Raw genomic sequence first — 27,585 nt, forward strand, 5'->3', positions numbered from 1 at the left:
TGCAGAGTTTAATCTCTGAAACATTAATGGCAACTCAAAGAACTCAGAAACAAATAAGCTTCAGGCTCCATATTAAACTGCATTTTAGATCCAAGCTGACAAAATGAACAAACAAGCAGTCTGAAATGACACCTCCTATAATTTCATGAACAAAAAATAGAGGACAGATTCTATTATTGCCCGTAAATATAATATATATATATAATTAATTATTATATAATAAATATATATTACTAAAAATCTAGTCTTACCTACTTATCTATGAATATGAACAGTAAAAAGTAAATAATGTCAAAATTACGCATTTCAGCACAGATTAAGAATCACCCATTTTTTAGCTCTGGGTAATGCTAGTCACATTACAGGGTAAAATAACCTGAGAAAATCCAGACTAAGAATTAAATTTAAAGGGATGCCTGAGAAAGGAAGATTGGAATTTTGCTGCAGAAGCAATTACTCTACAAGGTAAGTTTTAATGGGTCAAAAATGATGTATTAACTGAATTCTGAAGATTTTCACTCCATAAAGAAGATAGGAGAAGACAGAGATTGCAAGGCCTTGGGTAAAGAAGAATCTTCCAATGGCAGAAGGGAAGATGTTATTTACAGGCAAAGAAATATATCTATACATACAAATATGCTAAGATATACAACATTTATCCATATTTAGAATATGATATGTTTTATGTCATCTAACAATTGTCTACAAAATTATGAAATTTTGTTACAGTCTATAATGAGGAAAATTAAAATTCTTGCTGTATTAAGAAGAATAGGAAGAGCTATAGAGAAAAAAGAATCAGAGTTCAAAGACTAGAAGAATAGAAGTAGGTGCTGGTTCTGAACGTTTCACTTTCTATGATGTTCCATTTAACAATGATAATGAAGTATTTTCTGTATTTCTATATAATTACTATTCATTTAATCAAAGAAAAAATAAAATTTGCATGTGGATTGGAGTTAGGCTAAATGAGGGACTTTTCAGCCATAGGAGGCAGAGAAAGTCTCTAAAAGGAAAGAGGGTTTCTTTAAACGTCATCTGAAAAAAATGTGATTGTTGCAAGAAAAAATTATGTGAAGTGCATCAGTACACTGAAAAGCAATTGTGTTATATTCAGTCATTATACCAATAAAAAAAATATCAAGTTCTCTTAGTACTAAAATGATGTAAATATTTATATAGAATACATTCTGAGGACGTCTTTGCTGTTTTCCCAGCCTTGTTGTACCTTGAAACCTGTAGGCATCCCCTGAATGATTTACACGCATAGCTGCATCCTTCAATTCTTCTTCTCTTTCCTAAATGAAGAGGCTCCATATTGTATCAGAAATACTTTTTTTGATGCCAAAGTGTGTGACCTACATATCTGCATAGTAAATGAGGTTTTCAACATAATCTAATAATATTCCAATCATCCAAAGTATTACTGCTTCCTTATTGTCTATCAGCAATTTTATTAACTTTTAAACCATTATTTTACTAAAAATCATTGGTGGAAAGATTAAATATTAAATAAGGCTGTTGAGAAATCTCTTCCTGATCAAATAAACTCGTGGTCCCTTTTCATCATTATCAACTGTATCTTTCCCTTTGAGCAATCCTTGTTTTTTGTTTTACAAATCTCTACTTTCCCTAGCCTTCCTAATCATGTGGCACTGTATCAAGGTCTTTATTGATGTCTAGAAAGATTAGATCAAGAATATTTTACTACTGTGAAAAAAAATCAATTATCCTGTCTAAGAATATGGTACTTAAACTCAACATGATCTCTCTTGGTTAAATGTGTGATGTATTTAATCCAATCTCATCTAGCTGACTTAATTTTTGGTCAAGTATATTGTTCTAACTAGTTATAGCGCTTTTTTTATGATTTAATAGTTTTATTAATTGGAGTAAAAATATATTTTATGTGAAGTCATACAAAACTAAAATAAAAAAAAGAACAAATAAACTGAAATGATAATTAGGTGGTAAAGAAATATTTCATTACAACAATGCTTGTATATACACTTGTATATACACCTATACACCTGTAAATTCACCAAGTATTTTCAGGACAACATAAAATTCAGCTTAAACAAGTTCTTTCCTTCCTCAAAGAAAATAGCTATAAATTTGGTACCAGAAAACACAGAGCTACTATGATATCAGTTTTACTGTAATGGTTCAAAGCATGCTAATTTTCCTTTTCTTGTATTTCCCAATCTACAGTTTATTAGTTTTCCTCATGCATTGCAAAAATGGTGCAACCTGAATGATGCTGTCCTGTCCTTCAAATATCACAAAACCCATTACTTTCAAATACACTACATTGTGCATATTTCTATTTAGGGCAGGACATGCTTAGGCAAAAAGGAAAGGTGGCCATTCCACTTGTCCTTTGGAAGTTTCCCTTCTCTAAAAAAGGTCACATCTTTCACTTGCTTTAAATTCACACTTAAGAATCCAACGGTATATTCCAAGTAGAGTTTTTTAAATAATTATTTTTTTCTTTATTCTGTACATGATTTATGGAAGTTAGAATGAGAATAATTTGCAGTTGCATTGCTCTTAATTGACTACTACAGAGGGAGATTTAATTGGGGATTATAAATCAAGTTAGTTTCTCTGTAGCCATTAGCATCCTACATTAAGTCTCAGCTGCAAAACAGAACAAAATTCTTCTCACCAGCTGGGGCAGTTCTGTAATTGGTTCAATGTGCTGTAGGCACTTTTCCCAGGTTTCCAAACAGCATCCAGGGTAAAACAATACCCAGGGCAAAAATAAGACAGATATTAATCTTATACAAAAAATTTAAAATACAGTCTCTAGGCCAAAGTATTATATGTATAAGAATATGCTAATTTATTCCAGGAAATAAGTTTATTCTGTAAGTAATTTTTAAAGCTTCAATTTGCCGATTATTTCAGCAGTCCCTCTTTGTTTCTCTTTTAAACTTGATTTAACTGTGTAATTGCTGAATTGGAAATTTCCAGTTCATTCTGGCTGACCTGCTGTCACCTAAGAGTTTACTAGTAATTGAATTATTGTCATAATTAAATTTCATTTCCACTGTACAATGAAGCCCAATCAAAGGATAAGGAATACCACAGAGCACATTCAACTTTCTAATACATTCTGAATGTAATTTTTCATCAGTGAAGCATGTAGCCTGGTTTCTGACTAAGGAAGGAAGCTGTCTGATTTGTTACTCTTGCCCTGAATGATGCCAGCAATATCACACTTCCATATATACTAAATTATGTATATTTTTATTATTGCTAACAGTTTGGCTTTCAAATATCACAAAACCCATTACTTTCAAATACACTACATTGTGCATATTTTTATTTCTTAATAACATTTTATTTGCTTTTCAAATTTGACTAAAATCATTATTAACATCTTTGAAATATATTTTAAAAAATAACAATAATTCTGTAGGAACTTTATTTGTTATTCATGTGATCACAGTTTACTGCACTTTATTTCTAATCTAATCATTTTAAAGAGAATTATTCTGAAGGAATGTGTTACCCATGTCATTATACAGCTTTTAATAAGTAGGTTAAACATTATTCCAAAACTAAACTATTGAAAAGTAGGTAAGGCATATGCTTCTAGAAGTGAAAAAAATTTTTACCTTTGGGAATACTTGGTGTAAGGGATTTTTAAAACTCTGTTACTAGGATATACTTGATTGATACTATTTAGAAAATTTTTATTACATGAAATTTATTTTACAAGATCTAATTACTTGATCAGAATAGAAAAATTTTTATATGAACTTTTCTGTATTACAGTTTAGTCCTTTTAGAAATATGTTACAACTGTAGTCAGTTGTTTGTTAATGTTAACTATGACATAATTGTAACAGATATTCTTGATTACTCTCTAAAGCTGACTGCAGCTGAATAACTGAAAAAATAGCAATTTCTCCCTCAACAGCTGAAAATGATAAATCTACTTGAACAAAAATAGTATAAATATTTATGTAAGCATATTTTTCATAAAAATCAATATAATATAGAAAATATTATTTAAATATTTATTATTAGAATATATTTATAGTAACAATCTGACTGTTCATCAAATCCAATTATATTCAGAGAAGGTTTTTTTATTATATATTTATCACTTTGTTTTCATTTTGTTTCCATATAGTTTTTGTTTTTTTAATTCTGGCACTGATTACCTCAATTTATTTCCCATTTCTAGTTCTATCTTTATATATATTAACATTTTTTATTAACTGATATACATACTGCAAGATCTGGCATCTGAAATTTTGGATAATATTTCAGCAATAGGAATGTGCAAGCTACAATTTTCACCATTCTTTTTAAAATGTTGTAGTTAATTTATTTTCATTAAACAGATGATATCCCTAACAGCTGTAGCAAAAGTTTGGCATAAAGAGCTTTTTTTTTCCTAGTTTGTTTCAAAAGCTGCAACCAGCCAGAGGGTTATAAGGAAAGCACTTTCAAATTCAGCAAATAAGAATCCAAACTATACTCAGGGGAAAGTAATGTGTTGTAGTTCCCTAGTTACAGATGGTGCATTTACTAAGTAACCCCAATTCTTTTGAACTAAAGACTGTTAGAAATTTAAATCTCAGGTGAAAGAGTTACCCACTCGGATACAAAAATAAAGTGTAGGAAACCCATTTCCACTTTTACCTAATCAAAATAATAATAGTAAGAACATGGACCTGAAAGGTGATCTACAACAATGCAGAGCAGGTAATCCTAGTATCTCAGAGAAATGTGTAGAAAATCTCAGTCACCAGCAGCCTGCACTGTATGGATGGGGACACCAATACTGACTCAACCAGCCTTACTCCCAGCCTGTGTTATTTCTCTCTTGGTCAAAAGAGTTCTGTTAAATCAATTTTACCATCAGCAATGAGATACCAATTTCTCAGACCAAAGTTAACTGTACTATGATTTCTGTGGGTATTAGGGACAGGGATTTGAGACTGCAGCTGGACATTGCCCTCAGCAACGGCTTGGTGCAGCAAGGGATGCCCTTGTGGCAGGCATTGCTCAGGTTTGTTGCTAAATCCTAAAATGTGAGTGCATGGGGATTAGACTTGGCAAAATATTTAGGCAATAAATTATGAATAGGGTAAGAAATAAAAACTCCCTGGTTCCTTAATAGAAGGCATTGTTGTGGACTTGTTCCTTTCTATGCTGTTTCTTCATGGAAAAAAAAGTACAGAAACTGGAGGAAGAGAAGGGAAATCTGGAAAAACACACAAATAATTTAAGTGTTCCCACTGGGAACCCAAGGTCTTGGGTGGGGATGCATAGTCCTCTTCCTCCTTCAGTAGTGATGAGGGGGTTTTATTGCCTCCCCAGGTATAAGCAGCTCAATCACAGTAACTAAAGAGCACAAGGAGAGGAGAAGGGAAGCAGGTCTGTGTCTGAGGCTGTCCAAGGAATGTGGCTGGAGGAGTGCAGCTCCTGCCACGGAGCCTGAGTGGCTGCAATGGTACCTCAGCCCCTGCTCATGTACCCTGCTGGCATTACACAATCTGGTAAGGAGCACAAAAAACCTCACTTGATGAGAATTCTAACAGGACTTATGGTTGTTTACATATTCTGAGTAAGAGGCACAGGAGAAATACCAAGAAGATATTCTCAAGAGGTCAAAACAACAAAAAAGGCTTTACTGAAAACTTTAGAAAATCAGAAACCTTTGGCAAATTCACTCAACATATAACACTTCTCAAAGCATTAATTTAGAAAACTTTAAGCCCATTTGATTTTAAGTTATTCAAAAATTCCACAAAATCATTCATTTTAAAATTTAGCTGTGGTGACTAAGTGAAAAGACTACATAAAATCAAGTTTTATGAAGAAAGCCTGTCTGGATTACTGATTTTCTCTTTACAACATAACTGAGACACTCTGTTCACTCTTTAGACCACTGAGGTATACTGAATATTCATTAGACTATGACATATGCAAGGGCATTTAGAATATTTCCACCCCTGGAGACAGTAGCTAGATTAGAAAACTCTAGCATGTTTTAGCAATTCCCCTCAAATTTACATTCTGTACCTATTGAGAGATTCATCTATTAATTCGAGGCAAAACTCTTTACTGTAGTCACTAGCTTTTCATGTTTCTGCTCCAATATGAAACAAAAAAGCTGAAATTGATATAATTTACAACATTGTACACTTTAAACAAGTAATCATATTTTTTTTGCTCTGACTGCACACTGCTAATAAAGGACAATGTTGCTCAACAGAACAACTAAATAAATTTTGTGTATAGTATATTAATCAACACAGGAGATTCCTTTTATTTAATAAATTCCAAATGTTCAACAAGTCTGTTGTGATGAATTCTAAAATCTATTAGAAAAAATTTATTGACTAAGTGGTAGGTATATAGAGAGTGGATAAAATGGGGAGTTTACTTGAGGTTTTTTTGGATGGGATAAGAGTAATGTATTTGCTGTCATTGCAAAACAACAATAGCTCTAAAGAGAAACAAATTGTTTTTCCATGTCTGAAATCACCTGATTTATTTTGTAAATATTTAATTTCAACAAATTTATTAAAAAATAAGAGGTGTTAAATTGAATAAAATACTGTGAATGTGAGGAAAAATAGCAAAATTATTCTGTCATCTCTTTTCCACAATTTGTTAATGAGTTGGATAAACTCAGAGATAATCTTTTAGTAAGGGAGAAGATGAAAATAAATTATATACATATTAAATATCTTTTTCCTGCTTTTCAATGAATATATCCATGGAAAATAACAGTGGTGGTTTGTATTCACTTGTTTGTGATGAGTTAGCCTTGGTGAAAATCTGAGCTTCTACTTAACCACCTGCTCACTCATCCTTCAGCAGGATTAGGGTAGAAAATAGAATGGGAATGGCAAAGCAAAGGTAGATATAAAGACAATGAGATTGCTACTAATTATTATCTTGGGAAAAAAATCAATTTGGGCAAAGCAAACTTAATTTATTGCCTGTTAATTTTTTAATCACCATTTAAAGTAGAAGTAGGCAAAAAAAAATCAGCACTAGATCAACACCTCTCTTCTCCATTTTCTCAGGGTCTGCTTCACTCCCTCACCCCCCAAATGTAATAATTTTGAATAGACTCAGCTACAATGGAGTGTCTAAACATCTTTTGAGAGAAATCTTGAGGGTGAAAGGGTGGAGATGCCCAGTGTTTCACCTTTAGTTATACCACATATTTCTGAGAAGTGAAAGTTCAGACATAACTGTGTCTTTGGGATGTCCTATTATTGCTTGAGAATTTCTCAAATGCTTGACACTTGGGTTTGTTTTTTTGTTGTTGTCGGGTTTTTTTGTTGTTGTCATTGGTTTGGTTTGGTTTGTTTTTTGTTTTGTTTGTTTGCTTGTTTTTTGTTTTCTTTGGTTTTTTTGGGGGGGTTTTTTGGTTGGTTGGTTTGTTTTTTTGAATTAAAAGAAACCTAGGCAACATTTCTGGTAACTAGCCTGATAATCATCTACTGAACTCAGATGTCTAAAGCAGGAAAGATATTGCCTCTAAGTTGCTAAAGGCAGCTCAGACAGGAAAGGAGGGCAGCTACATTTAATATTAGTGGAGTGCTTAAATTCTGGCAGTTAGCAAATGAAATGTCTTAGTACATCTAAAATCCTGTCTCTAATTTTAATTCTACCCTCACTGAAGTGAATTATAAACCTCACAGGGCTCCCTAGTGTGTTCAAACAAACTTATGAATGATTCATTCCATGTGTTTGTGTTTCTCATTTTTCCTACGTCAGTTTTGATTTGTTTCCAAGACTTGTCTTGCTTTGTAGTGATGGTTGATTTTTGGAACAATGCTATTTCCTCTTGCCGGATTTATTTTCTTTTCTGTCTGATTTTATTTATTTATTTATGCTCTTTTAGTTTCACTGATGTTGAAGGGCTCCACACGATGCTTCATGATGCTTCATAACTTTTGTGATCTCGTCTGTGGCTCTTCTAACCGATCAATAAAACATTATTTCTGCCCAGCACACAACAAAACCTAACATTTGTTTAAACCTCAAGGAAAGACTATATCTAATGGGTCTTATGAAAGACATTTCAGTTGTTTCAGACTTGTACAATTTAAACTTTTGAAAACTACTGCTTTGCCTTTTATGCTGTATCAAAAACATCCATGCAATCACACAGTAAAGAATTAAAAACTATCACACATAAAATATGTCAATATCTTATGCTTGGTATTTTCTTGCATGTAAAGATACAGTTTTGATAGGTGGAAAACAGAATACCTCTGATAGACCTTAGTGCAACATTTTATTCTTTTCACATATAAAAATGAGAAAATACTTCCTTTTACTATATTTTCAAGGTGCAATTCCTGATTTTCCTTTGGGATTTCTTGGGGTTTTTAAAATCTCTATACACTATTAAACAGTTTTTTGTTCCTCTACTAAGATTTCATTGATAACAATAGAATATTTTTTTCAATATGTAATATTTCCTATTTATAAATTTCTTAAGGGCTTAAGGGGGGAAACCAAAGGGAAAAGTTTGGAAAGTTCCCTATTAACATCAGGGTGCTTGTATTAGAAGTCTTTCAATTGACCAAAACAGAAACTAAAAAGGCTCCCTCCAAAATCCCCATATATTAACTTGCTAAACATGGATTTTGAAAGTGGGAGCTCTATGACTGCTTTTTTTCACTAAGATTTTAATGTAGCTCACATATCTAAAAATACTGATGTGTTTGAGAATTCAAATACCCAAATTAGTATTTTAATAAAATTATTTAGATAACTCTAGAAATAATTGTAAAAATTCATTGGACCCTAATTAAAAAAATATTAAAGGAATATTAAAAGCAGAAAATAAACAAAATATAGTTCACTCACTGACCTACAAGGGAAATCTGATCATGAAAACATATGTATGCAAAGAAATTACATTCCTGTTCTTTTATCAATTAATTTATTTGCAGCTCAATGCCCTAAACATAACAATGCAAAGTTTTATTGAGCTTCTCAGTGTGTGAAGTAGGTACTTAATGGCCATGCTGAAAGTCAAGAAGCATTATTTTAAGATAATCTTTTTTATAGTCACAAATGAACAAACCACACAGATTAAAAATGTCATAAGAAAAAATGCCAAGCTGATAAGTTAATGAAAGGAGAAATGAGGTCACCTGAACTCTTGTTCTATTGAAGTAAATTAATGCATAACAAATATAGAAGCTGTCCATCCCATCCTTTTTATGAGCTGGAGGTGAAAGAAGACAGATGCACACTCCTTCTGCTCAGAGCAAGCAAGAAAGATGGGATAATACTGTCTTTCTCATTGAGAAGTTGTGTGAAAATTAGTCATTTCCTGCCAAACAGATCAGATTAGGTCCTGTGATCACTAAATTTAAGGATATTTTCAGATAGGAGACTTTTCTCCCCATTTGATTTGCCTACATTTCTTTCTCAATATAGCTTGTTTATAGGCATTCTGCATTTTGTCTACAGAACAATAAATCTTAATACTAAAGTCACTGGGAGTTCTTGGCACAACAGTTTCAAGATTTGACCTTAGAATGAACCTTTAATAAAACAATGTATTTCCTGGTGACCAGCATGGGCTAGCTGAGGATCCAATCCCTCCGGATCACTGCAGAATATCCAGAATGCAAATGTAAATGTAGCCTGGGAGACTACACATTCATTTTATATCCTAAGATGAGAAATGGAGATCCAGAGAAATGAAAGAAAGATGCATGAAAACTTCGGTCTATATGACTGATATTTATGGATGTACAATCTCATTCTACTAGATTAGAATCCAATGAAGCACTTTAGGTTTTTTCCTACCATATAATCCCATGCAGATGTTATAGGAGATAAAAGTCTTCAGTCTTAAGATCTTTTTATAGAACATTCTTCTACGGAATTCTGAATAAAAAATATCAAAACCCACTATTTTCAATGCTAATTAAGAAAATCTTTGCTCATTAATTAAGGTGTGCCCCAGCATGGAATGTGTGAACACTACAGTTTGCAGATTTAGAGGTAAACTTAGTCTAAATCTATTACACGGTTCAAGGAACAGACCTGGACTTTCCTAGGAGCTCTCATGAAACTGAAGCCTTCTTATCAGTAAGGCTGAAAATATATTTAGAAGAGCTTGCTCTTATATGGTGGAATGTAAATAACCCATTCCACTCTAGACTAGACTACTAGTGACTGATCTGTTATGCTCCAAGCTTTTATTGTGGATGACATATATTCATAAAATACACTCAGGCTTTTACTTAGCTTCCACCAGTGCAGGATATTTTATCTCTTAATAAAATTACTGTTATGAGAAATCTACATAATATTGTTGAGGAGAGAATTTTTCACTGGTCCTGACATTATGCCAGAGTTTCAATATAGATGTTATATATGCATAAATTCACTTTTAAGTCTTTATGTGGCTACTGTTCAAAGACTCATGAAGTATTGGATAGAAAAGGGTTAGGCTGGGGACATTTTGGTGTTTTGTTTTGGGTGTGGGAGGCTGTGTGTTTGATTGACAACTGAAATAGGATCGTCTAATATCAGGAACTTCAAAATTGATTAAAATTAAATAAAAATTTTTAAAATATGTATTTTACCAGTTTAATATGATCCTGTTAATTCTCTAACTGAAAGCACCTTGACATGGGGATTAAGTGAGAAAAGTGACATGGAAATAAAACCTAACACAATCAAGTCCTAAATGTATCCATGTATAATTCTGCATGATTGTAATCCATCTTCATTAAATGCAACTCTGGTCATTTTATACATTCTCCTTATTAAATGAAATAGAGAATTTATACTGATATACTAAAACTTAAATTATAACTGAAGTCTAAATTTTTTCATTTGGGGAAACAAGACAGATTAGCATCATATGAACAAATAGAAGCTGCTGAGGATTTATGTAATGAAAAAACTAATATAGCTTGTAAGATATTTTGCTTTAAGATTTGGAGCAGGAAGATAGCCATAAGAAGATTAAAAAAATAAGGAAAGTACTCTACATCTTCTTTGTTGAATTGTAAACTAATGGTTGTGTACATTTCAAATGTTTAATTTGAACAAAATAAAAAAATGCAGGTCTTTTACAACTCTTCTGTCTTTTCGTATAGCTTGCGGATATTTTTCGATGAAGATGAAGAGTTATTTGGCTGTGAACATTGTGCTTACATACATAAATCTAAAATTTCCTCCTAAAATTTCTACTTTCACTTACAACAAAATAAGTTTTTGCAGTGTTCAGTGAACGGAGCGAGGGGAGAGAAAGCAGAGGAACATGAGCAGTTTTGTACATAAGAAGGCTAAGTGAGTGACTCCCAAATTCTCTGGGGTGCCATGTTTACACCATGTTGGGAAAGAAAATGTGAGCACTGAGAAGCTGGCTGCAAATCAGCATACTGTAGTTCTTGAACTTCAGGTGGATCTGCTGCCTTGGTCTTGAAATCTCACTGGCTCTTACACATGCTCCTGTTCACATACTCCTAAATACAGGTTTGGCGTGTTTTGCTATTCAGTATAAAGATTTAAATGTTCAATTTTATCTCTAATTGTAATCGTATAGCTGGTCAGTAGAATTTTTATTCCCATCTAGGAAACTGTCTGAAGACTATTCTTATATCTGTGTTTATGTGTATGAATGTGCATATATGTATATATGTATTGTACCTAATTATTTTCAAGGTAACTGTCACAGTATGGTAGCAGTAACTGCCATCAACTTGCTCTAGAAATAATGGCTGCCTGAATACACCAAGAAAAACCTATTATGAAGGTATTGTTTCTTTAAAAGTGTGTATTCTTAATAAAAGCTAAATTGCAAGGTGAGTTGAAAGCTCCAAAAGAGGGTTATACTCACCATTTTGATCATTGTAAGTTTGCATTTCAGAATTAAGCTAGTGTGGTTTGTACAGGTTTAATTAACTACAATGCAAGGGCATTGGAAAGGTTAATTAAGATCTACCTCCTATGACTGTGAGGAAACACTTTATGGTAAGTATTTAAAGAGGTTTAGTTTCAATAAGAGCAAACAAGCTGTTTATATTTAGTAGTTTGATATTTAAAAAAAAAAAGCTTTTCTGATTTACTTGAAAGCCTGATAACCACAAATAATACAGCAACACAAGGGAGATAAAACCATATTATTTGTAGTATTTCAGCTTGAATTCTTTATATAAGTTTCAAGATATTTGCCCTATGTCATTTAGGCATTGGTTGATTCTTTGAGTGATTTTTATAATGATTAAAGTAGGCTGGTGAAAACAGACCAAAATAGATTCCTTGGCACTTCACCAGCAGGGAACAAAAGTGTATGTCAAATATACAGCTTTTCATGTTTGAAAGAATTCCTTTCAAAGGTGACTTCTTTCACAAATAAAACAATGATTAATCAGCTAATTATGTTGCTGGCTAGCCTTCTGAATTGGCAGGGAAAATGCCTTTTAGTCTAAAAAGAGTGTTCTTAAAATTTACAAAAATAGTAGAAGAGAATTAATAAAAGAAGAATATTTGCATTATTTATTGACATACTACTGATTATGCCTAACATCTATGCTCTGAATCACTTGCAAGCATTAATTTGGGGGTAACCAACACAGTATTAAATTGATTTTAAAGTTTTTTGTTCTATGAATAATATCCATTTTGTGGAAAGATGGTGTTGCAAGATAAGATACTGATATATTACTTCAAATTTGATTTCTCTTTTGAAAACACTTTAAAATACTGCATCAGAGTGTGAGTCCATTTTGTATATTTAACACTTCTACAGTATATGGATTTATAGTTAAGTTGTCTAGATGTTCTCCAAAATCAGTACCCCTAAGTTAGCATTTGGTACAGTGGGATTCATTTGCTTTATTTGAACAGTCTAACTAAGAGGATGAGATGACTGTGTCCCAATATTGCCTAATATTGAGAATAAAAAAAGGTACCTCTGTATTTGATCTAACAAGTTTCCCATGTTTCCCTTTATCTTGTGCTCTTATTATTTGCGAGTTTTGACATGTTGGATTCAAGTTGAGAAGCTAATATTTTTCTAAAAAACTGTCTGAAAACATATAGGAATTCTCCTTCCACATTTCTACACCAGGAAATGATCGTTAAACAATGAGAGGTGTAAAACCCTAGAACAGATTGCCCAGAGAGGTGGTAGACGCTTCATGTCTAAAAACATTCATGGTCTGATTGAACAGTGCTCTGAGCAACCTGATCTAGTTGAAGATGTCCCTGTTTATTGCAGGGAGTTTGGACTAGATTACCTTTAAATGTGCCTTTCAGCTCAAACCCTTCTCTGATCATACAGGAAAATGGCAGCTCTATATGGTTCAATTTATAAAGAAGTCTCCTTATCAAGAGTGTAAGAGTAGATAGAGCAATGCAGAAATAAAATGTTTCCAAGTCAAATTTTGGTACCATTAAAAAAAGATTTTGTCCCTGTATTGCTTCCAATTTACCTTAATTCCTTTGATAACGTGTTACCTGTCACTCTCTGAGGCTGCTGCCCCCCTATGATTTGTCCTTCCTTTTGTGTTTTTACTATGTTTGTTTGTACAGAATCCCTTTCACATTGTCAGGCTGATGAGATTTTTGAGCAGGGTCTTCTCTGCTTCAGGATAAGAATGTAAGAAATCAATGTGAAAGACTGTGTGGGACTGAGGTAAAAAATAACACTATCATAAAGCTGCCTGGTTTTTTCCTAATTATTCACATAGAATGGATTTTGTTTCCTTCTGCCTGTGAAAACAAGTGCAGAGAGACTTCAGCATAATACATACCCTTTCTTTCAAAGCCAAGATAAATCTGTGGTTGAGAATCTCATAAAAATTTCTTGTCTCAGGCTATTCATGAAGTTATGCAGGCTGAATCCAGCTTTATAATTGGAGATGAACCAATGCTATTCATTAAATTTTAGTTTAATCTAGACATTTTCCTATTCCCATATTTTATCTTCCCTACTCATAGAAATAAAAATATCTATAAAATTTTGAATGTATAGTGTTAAAATTCTCACTTATTGCTAGTGTGCAAACCACTGTTATGATTCAAAATACACACTGGGTGAAAGTCTGGGGTTTTTCTCTATATAATAAAAAGCAGAGTAGATCAGCATGCTAAGGCAAGTTGAAGAGTTAATGCTAGAAATTCTAGACATGCCAAACTGAGAGTAATAAACCAAAGTAAAAATTATTTTCCATTACTTTAAATTCATTAATTTTCTCATTACAGAGAGGAAAAAAAACTATATTAAAAAAGAAAATCAAATCCTTAAAAAATCATCTTCTGAATCCTTGCAGAGAACTGGTGTCTACTTTTAACAAATCACAGCATAATTTTTGTAGGTGAAATGTATTCCTGAAAAATGTTTTACCTCATTTTTATTTACATTTCATATTTGCAACCCTAAATTTCAAACATATTTCTAAATACTTGAACATATTTCCAATAGTTCCAATTTGAGTTCCAATATAATTTGAAAATAGTTCCAAATTGAGATTCATAATATTTCTCAAAAACAGTCTTCTTAGATTTGCCAATAAGCTTTCTCTATAAGTCTGTGAATAATATAAATTTGCTTTGATGAGTGAACAGAGGTGCTGTTGATCCATATTGTCAAAAAACCCCAGTCAAACAAAAAATTCAGATAGGTAGAAACAGAGGAAGGAACAAGAAAAAGAAAAAGAGAGTGGAATGGTAAGCTCTGGATGTAGGGATCCAGATAATGTTCTCCTCAGTCCTTCCAGTGAGGGAGAAGGACTCAGCTGAGTAAGAGTGGACACATCTTGTAGCTCAACACCTTGCTGTGCAGGTGATGTCTTAAGGGCTTCAGGTTTTCTCTCAAGAATGAGAACTGCTACATAGTCCATCTGAAAAATTGGGAAAAGAGCATCTTTGCTAGCAGGCTTGCTAATTCTACTGAGATGGACTTTAAATGACCTGAAGAGAAGACAGAGATAACTGCAAGGAAGTAGGTTAAGGAACAAGGTGTTGGGAAAGACTCAAAATTCCAGCTAACTGAAGCTGAAACTACAGAAAAGACAATTGAAAGAATTTCAGTATGGACATTGACAGAAAAAGGAACTCTACATCAAGACTGAGGCCTATTGTTCAACAGGGCAGGAAACCAAGAATACAACATACTGGATGTCTTCTTTGCCTTTCTTTTTTCCATAAAACTTTCTCTCAGGCCTTTTTTGACAAAATTGTGTTTATTGAGAGTGAAACATGGCCCACAGTGAAGGAAGATAAGGTTAGGGAGCACTTATAATTGAATGTCCAGAGAGACTGCAACAAGGGCTGCCACAGAAGGTGGCTGATGATGCTATGAGGCCTCTGTCATCTCTGAAAGTTCTTGATGATTAGTTACCTGATGACAGAAGGATCTCAAATACCATGCTTAATTTCAGAATAAGAAAAAAAGGAAGATGTTGGGAACTGCAGGCTTATCATGAGGAGAAGCTGAGAGGCCTGGTTTTGTAGAGCCTTAGAGGAAAATGAAAGAGACACTTCATTATTTTCTTCAGTTCCCTAGTGTGAATATATAAAGAAATGGAGCTAAACTCTTCTTCGTGAGAGTACAAAGTGATAGCATAAAAGATAATACACACAAGTCAGAACTTGGGAAAGCATGATTAAGGGAGAAAAGAAAATCACTGTGAGGGTGGTAAAACACTCCACAAGTGATTTAAAAGATAGTGAAATATTAGAGGTGTTGAAGGCTTGACCAGAAAGGTTCTCAAACAACCTGATCTTGTTCAACCTGCTATGAGCTGGAGTTTGGACCTGATGACCTCTGCAACTCTCCTCCAACTTAAATTATTCTCAGATTCTATAACAGAATACATTATTCAGTTTTCTCCCTCGTTTGCATGCTCTAACTCTAAAAGATCTTTTAACACCAAAAACCAGAAATTATGAAAGTAAGAATCTAACAGTAACTCTGCAAATTCATCGTCCAAATTCTTTTCATCTTAAGACAAATAAAGAATCTTGCTTTAGACACAGAAAAATCTTAAACAGACTAACAGATTTTTTTTGCCTAACTCACTGTGGGGCACCAAAATGAGTGCTTTAAATCTCTATATTCAAGTTTTCTTTCATTTCAAATATGAAGATTCTTTTTTAAGGTTTTATGGCAAAAAATTTTGCTGAATGAGAGCATGACGATCCAGATTTTGACATGAGAAAATAGAAACTCTGTGGTTTAAGGACAATGGAATTTCAGTTACTGGATAAAGAATATTGTGATAATCATATAAAAAGAATATATAGCTTCCCATCTCCCTTTTCTCAAAAAACTGATATAGTAATACAAACTACCAGTTGTTACCTGATGGTAACTCGTATTAAGTAGTTACAACACATTTTATGTATCCAAATGATTCTGTAATGGTTTATAGGAATTCACAGTATCCTTGCAGGTTTTTTCTCCCTGTGTTTGTTCTACTTTAGTTTTCTAATTATTCACTGTCTTTACTTCAAAGCAAGGTGATAGCAGTTGCCAGTTTCAGGGCAAGTCACTTAGCATAAATATTCAGCATAAACTGCACACTTTAGTTTGATAGTTCTACAAGCAATCTTTGGTCAGAGAAAGACCACTTAACCAGAGTGCTGAACTTTTATTTCTTGGCACGGTTTTCAGAATATTTCTTTGGCATAGTTCCTGTAACCTGAGGAAATCAGTACAAGTATAGTAAATGCAGCTTATGAAATCCTTCAGACAAATCTAAGCCTAAATCTGCTTTATTTTTTTAAGATCTGAAAATAAAATTTTAGGAAATTAAAGTAGCTAGCTTTTGGTGATATAATTATTATGTTCATAGTTGTTACAGCTACACCTTGATTAATTTAACATGAATTTGGGATGCAAACTAGACTCTGACAGATAGCTATTGTGAGAATTATGATTTTTTTCATTTTAAAACTTTAACTGTATATGACAAATATATGAACATATGGGATGATTCTATCTACAGTTCTAGAAATCAGATCTCTTTCTTGCTTTCTATTTTCTTTCTGAAGAAATTTTTTGATAAGTTTTAAAATAATTTCAACATCTTCCAGTATGAAAGGTTCTAAAAAAATCATACTATCATTCCTTGAGATCAGAACATAGTGTTTGTTATAGCTTTCAGCAAAACCAGTTCATGTTCTATTTTGAAGAAATGCCAGAGGAGTGTGTAATAATGTTATTCACTCTGTAATTTCCAGACTTTTACCTCCATCTCATGTTCTTCATCCATCAAAAAATTATCTTACTAAAGGTTCTGAAAGTAATACCAGCACAGTGGTTCTTTTTTGCAGGAGTCTTCCTCTTTAGTTCTCTTTTGAAAGTCATGCTGGCTTGTTCTTAAGCTCAAAAGAGCTGCCTTGCTTTTTGTTCCACACGCATCTCTGAAGCTCGCCTTCATCTCTTCAGTAGCCAAGAACACACCACAAGCAGCTAATCTCTGTGAGAACTGAGTCCTCCTCTCTTTGTAAATTGGTGAGACCGCAATGTACTTTCCTAAGGGCCAGCTTATGAAGGCTTATAGCCTTCATAAAAGAATTCTTGGCCATGACAAATGAACCTATAGTTAATGAAAAACAAAGATGCATTCTGCTTTCAGTACTCACTCAACATTTCCAGGAAAGAAATGCATCTCCATTTTTTTTCTCTCATTCTCTTTCACTACTTTAGGATTTCAAGTAGGAAATACAAAAGTTTAGACTAATGTCACATTTCAACTGGCAAAATATTTAACTTAAATGTTTTTTCTTAAAGATATGCTACTGGGCCTTGTCCAAGAAACCAAAAAAAAAAAAAAAGACTATTTTACCTTGCATTTCTTATTATTAAGAAACCCTCTTTTTCTTTGAATACTATAAAAAGGAGCCAGATTTAATCATCAGTTACAAGCTTAGTGCTGCCATGTGAAGCTTTGATTGATTGAAGTTTTCCCTTGCTGTGACAAATGAATTAAATAAGAACTTTGTCCTTAAAACACAAGATGTACAATCACTCTAAGGGGCAGATCTTTTACAAAAAGATGCATGGTCATCTTATCTTGTTTTGCAACTGTATCCTCACTGTAAAATTTTAAAATTTTTAAAAAAATTTTAAAATTTTTTAAATCATCAAGTATATGTAAATATTAGAATAAATTAGAGAAAAAATGGTAAAATAATGGGAAATAAAGTAATAATATTGGGTATAGAAAAGAAAAGAAAAAAGATGAATAATGCTGTTATACAAAAACTGAACCTCAGACTTGCACTGACTTGACTACTAAGAGAAAAAAAGTATTAAGATCAGAATTTGTACTTTTCCTTGCTAAAAAACCCCAAAAAACTAAACCAACAAAAAATCAGGTAAAGAGTAGACTGAGTTATCACAGAATTTGAAATATAAGACAGAAAGAGTGGGAAGACAAGTGGAAATGGAGAGCTATATCACTTTTGAGTAATTGAGCAGATAATTATTTTTTTTGCCCTGAAGAAATACTGGCCTTAATTGGTTCTCACTGATTACTTGACAAGTGGAAAAAGGAAATACATGAGGATCTGGACATCAAGAATTGCATGCCCTGTTCTTTATATGTTGTGGAAATAATGGCTTTTGCCTTATGTTGAAATGTGTGTGCTGTTGTCCCAGCTCTTGCAAAGAATTTTTGCAGTTAAATGCTGTCTCTATTATAAGATAAATGATATTATGTCTTCCACATTTATGATTTCAACAACAAGGAGAAATGCAGGATCAATTCTATGGTTTCAAACTGATACTTTTCAATCAGTTTGAAACCATAATGAAATGAAACCTAAATGAAATGAAAGTGATACCATCTTACAACAGAGAAAACTGTTAAGTTTGTACAGTGTTTGAGTGTCCTCTTTTTTTTTTTGATATTGTAATAATTCTACATGAGTGATCTTTTTCAAGATGAACTTTGCATAGTGAAAAATTAAATAAGTTTGAACATCACAGAGAAGCTTTCTTTGCATTTGTCCTGTTGCTTATATTTCACAGAATCACACAATCACATAATGTGCTGAGTTGGATGGAAGGGTAGCCACAAGGATCATCAAGTCCAACTCCTGGCTCTGCACACTGGGTACGATAGAGAAGAGCTCCACCCCTTCTCTTTACCTCATGAGGAAGCTGTAGACTGCCATGAGGACTCCCCTGTCTCCTCCAGGCTGAACAGACCAAGTGGTGTCAGCTGCTCCTCATACTGTTTCCCCTCCGGGCATTTAACCATCTTTATTGCACTCCTTTGAACACTCTCTAGATCTTTCTTATGTTGTGGCACTCAAACCTGCACGCAGTGCTTGAGATGAAGATACCCCAGGACAACCCCCTCCCTTGCCTGGCTGTGCCTTACACACCACAAGACAGGGCTGACCCTCCTGGCTGCCATGGCACTGCTGACTCACATTAAACTCATCAATTACCAGGACCCTTTCCACTCATTTCCCAGAGGGCATCTCAGCTCCCCAGGGCTGGACCATCCCAGGTGCAGAATCTGGCACTTCCCTTGGTGAACTTCATATGGTTGGTGATTGCCCAGCCCTGCAATTTGTCAAGGTCTCTCTGCAGGGTCTCCTTGAATTATTTTAAGTTTGCTAACTCAAAATGCTCACTTAAATATATTTAGCAGTGGTTGTGATGGATTTTTATGGCACTTTAGTGAAGTTTATATTTTCTCATTTTAATCCTTGAACTAAACCTTATCTATGAGACAGTGGCATTTTATCTGTATGTGTATGAATGCTGAAAGCATTGCTGTTATTGTTATGGGCAATAAATGTTCTTACATGATAATTCTGTTTATCCCATGAATACATGGACTTTTGTGTATGGTGAACTTTGAAGATATGTATACAATTAGTTCATTGTCTATCTACTGAAAAACTTTTAATGGAAATACATGGAAATCTATCATCCTTTTATCATTGTGTAAAAAACATCCCACTATATCTGTACATTAAGGAGACAGAAGAAAAATCTCACTCTAGGCAGCAGAACCAGCATTCAGTCTCAAACTATAACTCTGAGACATGTCTTGTCTTATGGCTGAACAGGGAAATGTTTTCCTTTGGATTTTAAAAGACTTAATACAATTGAATAACTATAAATAAACTCTAATAGGTCTGTTGATGTCTTAATGTTAAAAAGGCCAAGCAGAAGGTTTTGCTGGAAAGACTAGTTACAAATAGCTAGACCAATTTATCAACCTTACTAGCTGTTCATGACTTACTGAAATCACTAACAGGGGAACGCAAACAGGATTTTAGGAAGAAGATTTCTGAAAGTGGGCTCACTGTGGAGAGAACTTTATTCTGGATTCACAGGTTATGGTTGGACAATCAATGAGAAGAAAATAGAAACAATCACTTGGATAATGAATATCCAAAACTTTTTTCTGGATTTATAGAACTCACCTGTCCCACCAAATCAGAGACTGAGCTATTCAAGTTGTAACCATAAGATAGTACTCAAAAGGAAAATGGTACATAAAGTTATTTCAATGAAGGAAGAGAAGGAAGACATCTAATATGGCAAAAATATACATGTAATTTTAAATAAAAATGCTCTATTATATACCCAAAAATATTTTTTCATGGAAAATAGCATGTCATTTTCTATGGCACTCTGGTATAACTAGAAAAATGTGAATACTGTAATGTGGGACATTGATGACTATAATTACAAAATTACCGTTCCTATATTGTCACTACATAAAAGTCAAAGTATCTAAACAGAGTCTACAGACACAGCTCAGATTAAACAAAAATAAAAAAAAATTGTTTAATTAAAAATTTAATTAATTTTTTTTTAATTAAAAATTTAGTTTAAAAAAACCCAACCAAAATCTTTTGCACTACTACTGCAATGGCAAATTAGATTTCTGACCTTATTATTTTATATTTATTTTCCCAAATTTCCTGGGAATGAGGTGTAGTAAAGGTTTGTAACTATAACCTGACATTATATCAAGGACAAAAAAATTGAAAAGCTCAAGAATGTGCACATCTTTAATACTTTTCCAACATTCTTATTATATGTTCTCTTTCTAAAGAGGAAGGTCAAGGAATACAATTTCCTAAACTGTAGAGCATACTACTGAAAACAATGACATATAATTTAAAAACATCAAATTTTTGCCATAATTTTACCCTTAGCTTGCTTTTTATTCCATGATAACTACAAATTTTTAATCCAGGCATTAAACAGTTACAATAAGTACCCTGCAATATTCTGGGTTTATTTCAGACTTGCCAAGGACTTCTCAAACTCTTTCTGATCTCAGACATCTCGGGTTTATTAAAAACCATACAAATATGAATATCAGATTGTATTTAAATTGTCTGAATTTAGTTTTAATATTTAATAGTAATTAAGGTTTTTTTCATAAATGTAACAATGTTCATGTGACTTGTTTCACAGCATGCCTCACTCTGGTATATTACTTCTTAAAAGTAATTAAGAGCTTGCATATACTTACGTTTCTTTTTCAGTCTTTCCACAGGCACAGGAAAAATATACCATCACAGCTGGGTATTTTATGAATCCCCTAAGTCACTGACTTCCTACTAAACCTTAAAGCAAGTCAATAAACAACTGAAGACTGAGCACAAAGTAAATGCCAAATACTCTTTTCTATGGGTGAACGCTCACCTGGAGTGGTATTGATTATATTATTCATTTCAATGTTTCTGCATGAAGTATTACTAAAAGCACTGACTCAGTGACATATCAGACATAATACCATTAGTGGAAACAGAAGAATTAAGTCACATTTCTGCACATTTCTGACACTGATAAATTTAAGACATCTAAAGGATTATCCATCAGGAAAAATTATGATAATAATGTCAGGAGAAAGTTGTAATCCTCATAATCATTTTGCTCATTTGACATTGTAGAATCTATGGCAAGTTAGGATTCAGAATGCAGAAAACATACAGTTGATGTCATGTATCCTGTGCAACATCATACTGGTTTCTGTTCCCCCTTTTCCTTGAAATTTCCTGATCTGAGTCTTGACATTTAAAGTAATAAATCATGTTGGTTTACCTGTCAGGGGTGCTTATATAATTAATATATGTTTTCCAGAAAGAAAGTAGTATGTTTTCTTTTTTTTTTTCTTTTTTTTTTCATTGACTAACCTAAAAGAATAAAATGGAAGAGAAGACTGGAGAAGCACACAGTTCATGCCTAAAGCAATAGTTGCCTTTTTTACTGTCTTCTGTTCATATTAAGTTTCTCTTCTAAAAAGCTTTGATTATCTATATTTTTCATTGGCTGCTTAACACTCCCCAATGGCCTTCCAGTTCCCTGGTAAATTAGCCACTACGTTCTGTACTAACTGCCAGCACAGTAAAGCCATCTCTGAACAGAAAAAATGTATTTTTCAACTACAAATACACAAACTAGACAATTTCTTCCTGTCGCTATTACACAATTTGGGGACAACAAGCCACCCTCTCATAAAAACCCACCAATACGGTAAATTTCTGTTTTTGTAAACCCTCCTAAGGATGATAATTAAATTCCATTTTTTTTGTTCACAATATCAAATATGATATCCCCAAGGAGAAAGGAAATTGAAGGTATCCGGAGATGGAGGCCAGACATGCCAGACTTCACATTGCTGAAGTTTGGTAGTTTGATTTCATTTAGCTTTTTTTACATGCCTGCAAGAGAATGCAGTGGGTTTTCATGACTCAATTACTTCACAAGTTCAAACTGTTCCAGTGAAACAGTAAATTCTTTGATAATTTAATCACATTTCAGTCAAAATAGAACATAGGACCAACTGAATGCAATACACTTTACAGCATTTAGGGACAGTTAGTTGGGATTTTGAATTTAAAGAACAATTATGAACATAATTTTGGGCAAAATTTTTGGTACTTCCATAATTTTTATGCAATTCATGACATCAGGATAATTAATTTCACTGGAAATTAAGCAGCAGTTTTTCATTGCAAATATCCCAGTGACCGAGAACAAACTTCATAAATTTTTCATTCATTTTTAAATATAAAGATACGTATTACCAAGGAAACAAAAACATTGGCTGTAGCTGAGAGTAACAGAACAGTAGAAAAAAGCATATAATTTCTTTTGATCTGTAAAGTTCAAGAATGACATGTCAGTGCCAGGAAAAGATAAGTGTGAGGCATTGGGATAATTAAAACTGATAAGATGATTGTTGCACCCCACTGCACTCATTGTTTTGTTTGAGAAGATAATAATTCTTACTCTTTAATTAAAAGTTTACAAAATGAATTGTTGTGAAAGTGCATTTCAAACTAATTCTATTCTAAGGAAAACATAATTACAATTTTTCTCTTTTTCCCAGTAATAATAACTTTCAAAAGAAAGAAAAGAGGAAAAATATTCAGTGTTAGAAACGATTGCACTAAAACCATGTTGAAAAACCTTATAGCTTTGCAGCCTATGGTATTTCATGCTTCCCAAGCAGTGAGTGGCTAATGAAGGGAAATCCTGATCCACAGTTCATTCAAGACAATGAAAATGTTCCCACAAACTTCAATTTTTTTAATTCGAAACCTTTTACAGATTTCTGTCTGTATAAATACTGAAAATTAAAATGAAGTTTCTTTTATACTCTTTGCAATTCTCATAAAATTGAGCTCTCATTTGCTGGCTTTCAAAATTAACTTCGTATTTGGCACTACCCATATATGAGACCCCAGTGTTCTGTACACAGCTAGATAACTTTTATGTTGTGCTGTCATTGCTGAATTTGGTAACAGGGCATACAGCCCATAAAGTGTGAATAAAAAACTGTGTATATAAGCTTAACTTTAAGCAGTAGTAGAGTGGATCTTTTTTTAAAGAAAGAAAAGCAAATGCTTTGTACAGAGTAATTTTCATTAAATCCATACTCATTCCTTATTCTAAAAAAACTCTATATAAGCTATATTTCATCAGTTGCTATTTTGGGAGTCATCTAGTAGATTTCTAGTTCTGGCACAGATTACTGCTGAATACACACTTTCCAAACTTTGTATGGGAGCAGAACATCAAAAGAATCTTTACTATTAAGTATATTGCAATAACATTTAAAGCTGTACAGAAAACATTTAATTATAAAGTAAAAATTGTAGTGCTGAATAATTCAATGCCCTAAATCAAATTGCTGTTAACTGCACAAATTTCCTTTTGGTTTTCATTGCTGAAGCATCTGTAACAAAACATATATCTCATGAATTGAAAGGAAAGGGTTAAAATTATCTCACCAACATCTTACACTTTATCTCTTTTATTGCAGTTCTTAATATATTCTTGAAAACTATTTCTAGGGAAGAGTTCAGATAACAGAAGGCTGAGCAGATGGTCTTTTCCAACTTTATAGTTCCAGAAAAAGCAAGGGCCCTCGTTGCTGCTGACATCTGAAGTTGATGCAGGAAGATGACTACCACGTCAGACGAAAAATGTAACAGCTAGTCAGACCCATGATCAGGCAGCTTGGCACTTGCTGACAGCAGTTTGTCCATGTGTTGGAATCAGAAGAAAAAATAAACCTAAACCATGCAACTGCTAAAAATCTGTTCATTTGCTTTCCTTTCTCTGTCATTAATTATTTTCTTTCATAAATGAACAAACATACCAAAAGTATGATTTGGTTTACAGAGAAAAAGAGAGAAACATATTACAACCTAAAATTTGACATAAAGAAATTCATATTCATAGATCTGAGTTTGAAATAGAAGTGCTGTACAGAAGGTATTTCCTTAATACTCCAAGTTAAAGTTCTGTCAATTGCATACCTTAAAACACAACTGTGTGCAAAACCATACCATATATTCAAGAACGTTTTAAATAATGCCATAATATCTAGTATCCAAGAGGCAGTACTGCATTTCTGCCTTTTAAAGATGGAAGATTTTCTTTTATGTTGAAAGAAAGGATCCCACCATCCTAAGCAACTACAGTTTGACACAATATCATATTAGCACAGGTGAGACAATATTATTTCCTGTTTTTCTCAACAAAATAAAAGAAAGGTTTTACTAGTGCCACTTTCCATAAAAAGTGGAATGTCACCCTATCTACATTCCTACTAACTACTTTCCACTATATTCTCAGAAACTGCTCTGATAGAGATAGCTTTTCTCTCACTCCTGGCACTGGCATAAATTAGATCATAAATCAGATTATTGTGGACAAACAGCCAAATGAAGAGGTGCTACCAGAGAGATGGCAGCAGCTATTTGCTTTTACATAGATTTTTAACCTGAGTGTTCTGCACTCTTACCCAGGTAGATTCTTATTAACAAAAATTAACTCATATCTCCTAAATCTAGGAAAGTGGCTTAATCAATTGACTATTGGTAATGACAAGAGAATACTTCTTTTGCTGCTCTTCAAGCAAACAAACCTAGAAAGGTCCTAGTGGGAGTGCATGGCAGCTGTTCAGGAATTTGATTCAATTGTTTGTAGTACGCTGAGAAAAAAGATACTTCATTTATTTTTATATTTATTTATTTATTCATCTGTGTCCTCACCCTCACAAAATGCATGCTTAGTCAAAGGAACTGTGCCTGAAACATCAGCTCTTTTCTCTTGGAAAAGTTCATGTATGTTTGGAAGAACAAACCTCATCTAAGAGCCTCTCCTTCTTTTCTCAGTTTTCTAGACTTAAATTGAGGGATGAAGTCAAAAGCTGATCCTACTCCTTAACAGGAATTTCTTTTTAATTGTAGTTAAAACTAAGAAGTTCTAAAAGTACATTGATTTGTCTTCTTCTCATCTTTGCACTAGCTCTAAAACTAACGTGCATAAACAAATGTTAATTTCTTCATGGGTGCATAATTGTCTTTTTTTGTTAGTGAAAACCTCAGACATGTGATGTTTAGACAATTCTCAAAAGTTCTTTAGGAAATATATTTGAAAAGGGAGCACCACCCATATAAGCACAGAACTCAGAGAGTCCCTGTTCTCTGTGCTATCATATTGACAATCCCTGTCATAGGTTTACTGAAGGCCAGCACCATCAAATTTAAAGATTATTTTTGAGTATCACTGCAGAAACTTCTAGAAACTTGTTTGTTTCAATTCTAAATTTCTTCACTCTGTTTATATATCTGTTGGTCTGAAGTCTAACTAAGGGCTTTTACTGTGACAGCATTTTTCCTCTGAAAAATGCGCTGTTTTATTAAGTAAAGCAGTTCATTAATTCTTGTGCTCCTTTATCTTGTCTGAACCACAGATAAGTAAATATTTATTAATTTCCCTTGTGTAAATATTTTATATTGGTAAATTCATGTAAAACATGAGTATATTATTTTTAAAGTCAGCATACTGATACAGAAATAATGGTGGAGACTAAACCCTTTCATTTGCAGTTTAGTTTCTCTCCTAATTCTTATATTCTATAAAAATTATATTAGTATTTACTAAATAAACTCACAAATTTTTATAATTTCAAGTGAGATTTTACCTAAAGTTTTAACTGAAATAATTGGGTATTTTATAAAGGAGTCCTTAACTAGGAGAAGATAAAAATAATAATCACTTTTAAGAAATAAAAACACTCTATGAACTATAATTATTTCGTTTTTATAGCATTCATGAAGTGCTAGTGTTACGATAATTTAGAATGTTTTTGTACTACATTAAGCCAGGATGAACATTTCTAGAACAAACATTTTTGCCTTTGTGTGTAATTCCACTAGACACACAAATAAAATTTTAGCAAAGGTGGACAAAGAAGCATAGCCAGAAACTATGTGACATGCTTGTAGACTGAAGAAATCAGTGGCATATGGGAGTAAATCTGATGAAAATATTTCTGGTCACATGCTTCAGTAACCCAACTCAGTGAGCCAGATTAAATTATCTGCTAATGGTGCAACTAACTGACATTGATTTACAAGTACATATTTATGGCATAGCTCCATGCTGTGGTACAGAGATAGATTGGGTTAATTTTTTTTCTATTTTTGCCTACTATGTTAAACGAAACAACTTATTTTGAAGAATTTTCATGATGATTATGAAGTTCTAGTGTCAAAATAGTTTTGAGTATCACATCCTGAGTTCTGATCATCTTAGTATTCTAAAACCTTTTCTTAATATCTTTTTCTATTAGATATGTATTTGAAGCATAGATGACATGAAGAACAAAGGAAAAGAAAACCACTTCTTTTGTTTGACTTTGCTTTTAGGGAATTATGGCTAGCTTTTTTCATTAGAAAATTAGTTTCATCAATTTGAATTCTTTGCTCAAAAAATATATAATAAACTTATACTACTCCATAATTCATTAATCAAATTATGCTACTCCAAGAAAGGCTGAAAAATTGGCTCCCTCAGAAATCAGGGATGTTCCTCACAAAAAGAAGATGTAAGTTCACCATCTTTTCACCTTGACAGATCTGTGATTTTCTAAATCTATCCTGAAATGTGCCATTTAAAATTCCTCAGAAACAGGACTTGACTTTGATCAAAGGTGGGAGTCAATGTTTTTCTATATTAGTTTCATCTAGATGCATCTTGTTGTCTAGACGGCTAGACAATCTTAAAAAAAAAGTAAAAAGGGTAATTTAACCAGAGGGAAGGTCAACAAT

The sequence above is a fragment of the Agelaius tricolor genome, unplaced genomic scaffold, assembly GCF_023055355.1.
Source record: "Agelaius tricolor isolate 1412-34295 unplaced genomic scaffold, bAgeTri1.0.p SCAF_7, whole genome shotgun sequence".
Taxonomy (NCBI): domain Eukaryota; kingdom Metazoa; phylum Chordata; class Aves; order Passeriformes; family Icteridae; genus Agelaius; species Agelaius tricolor.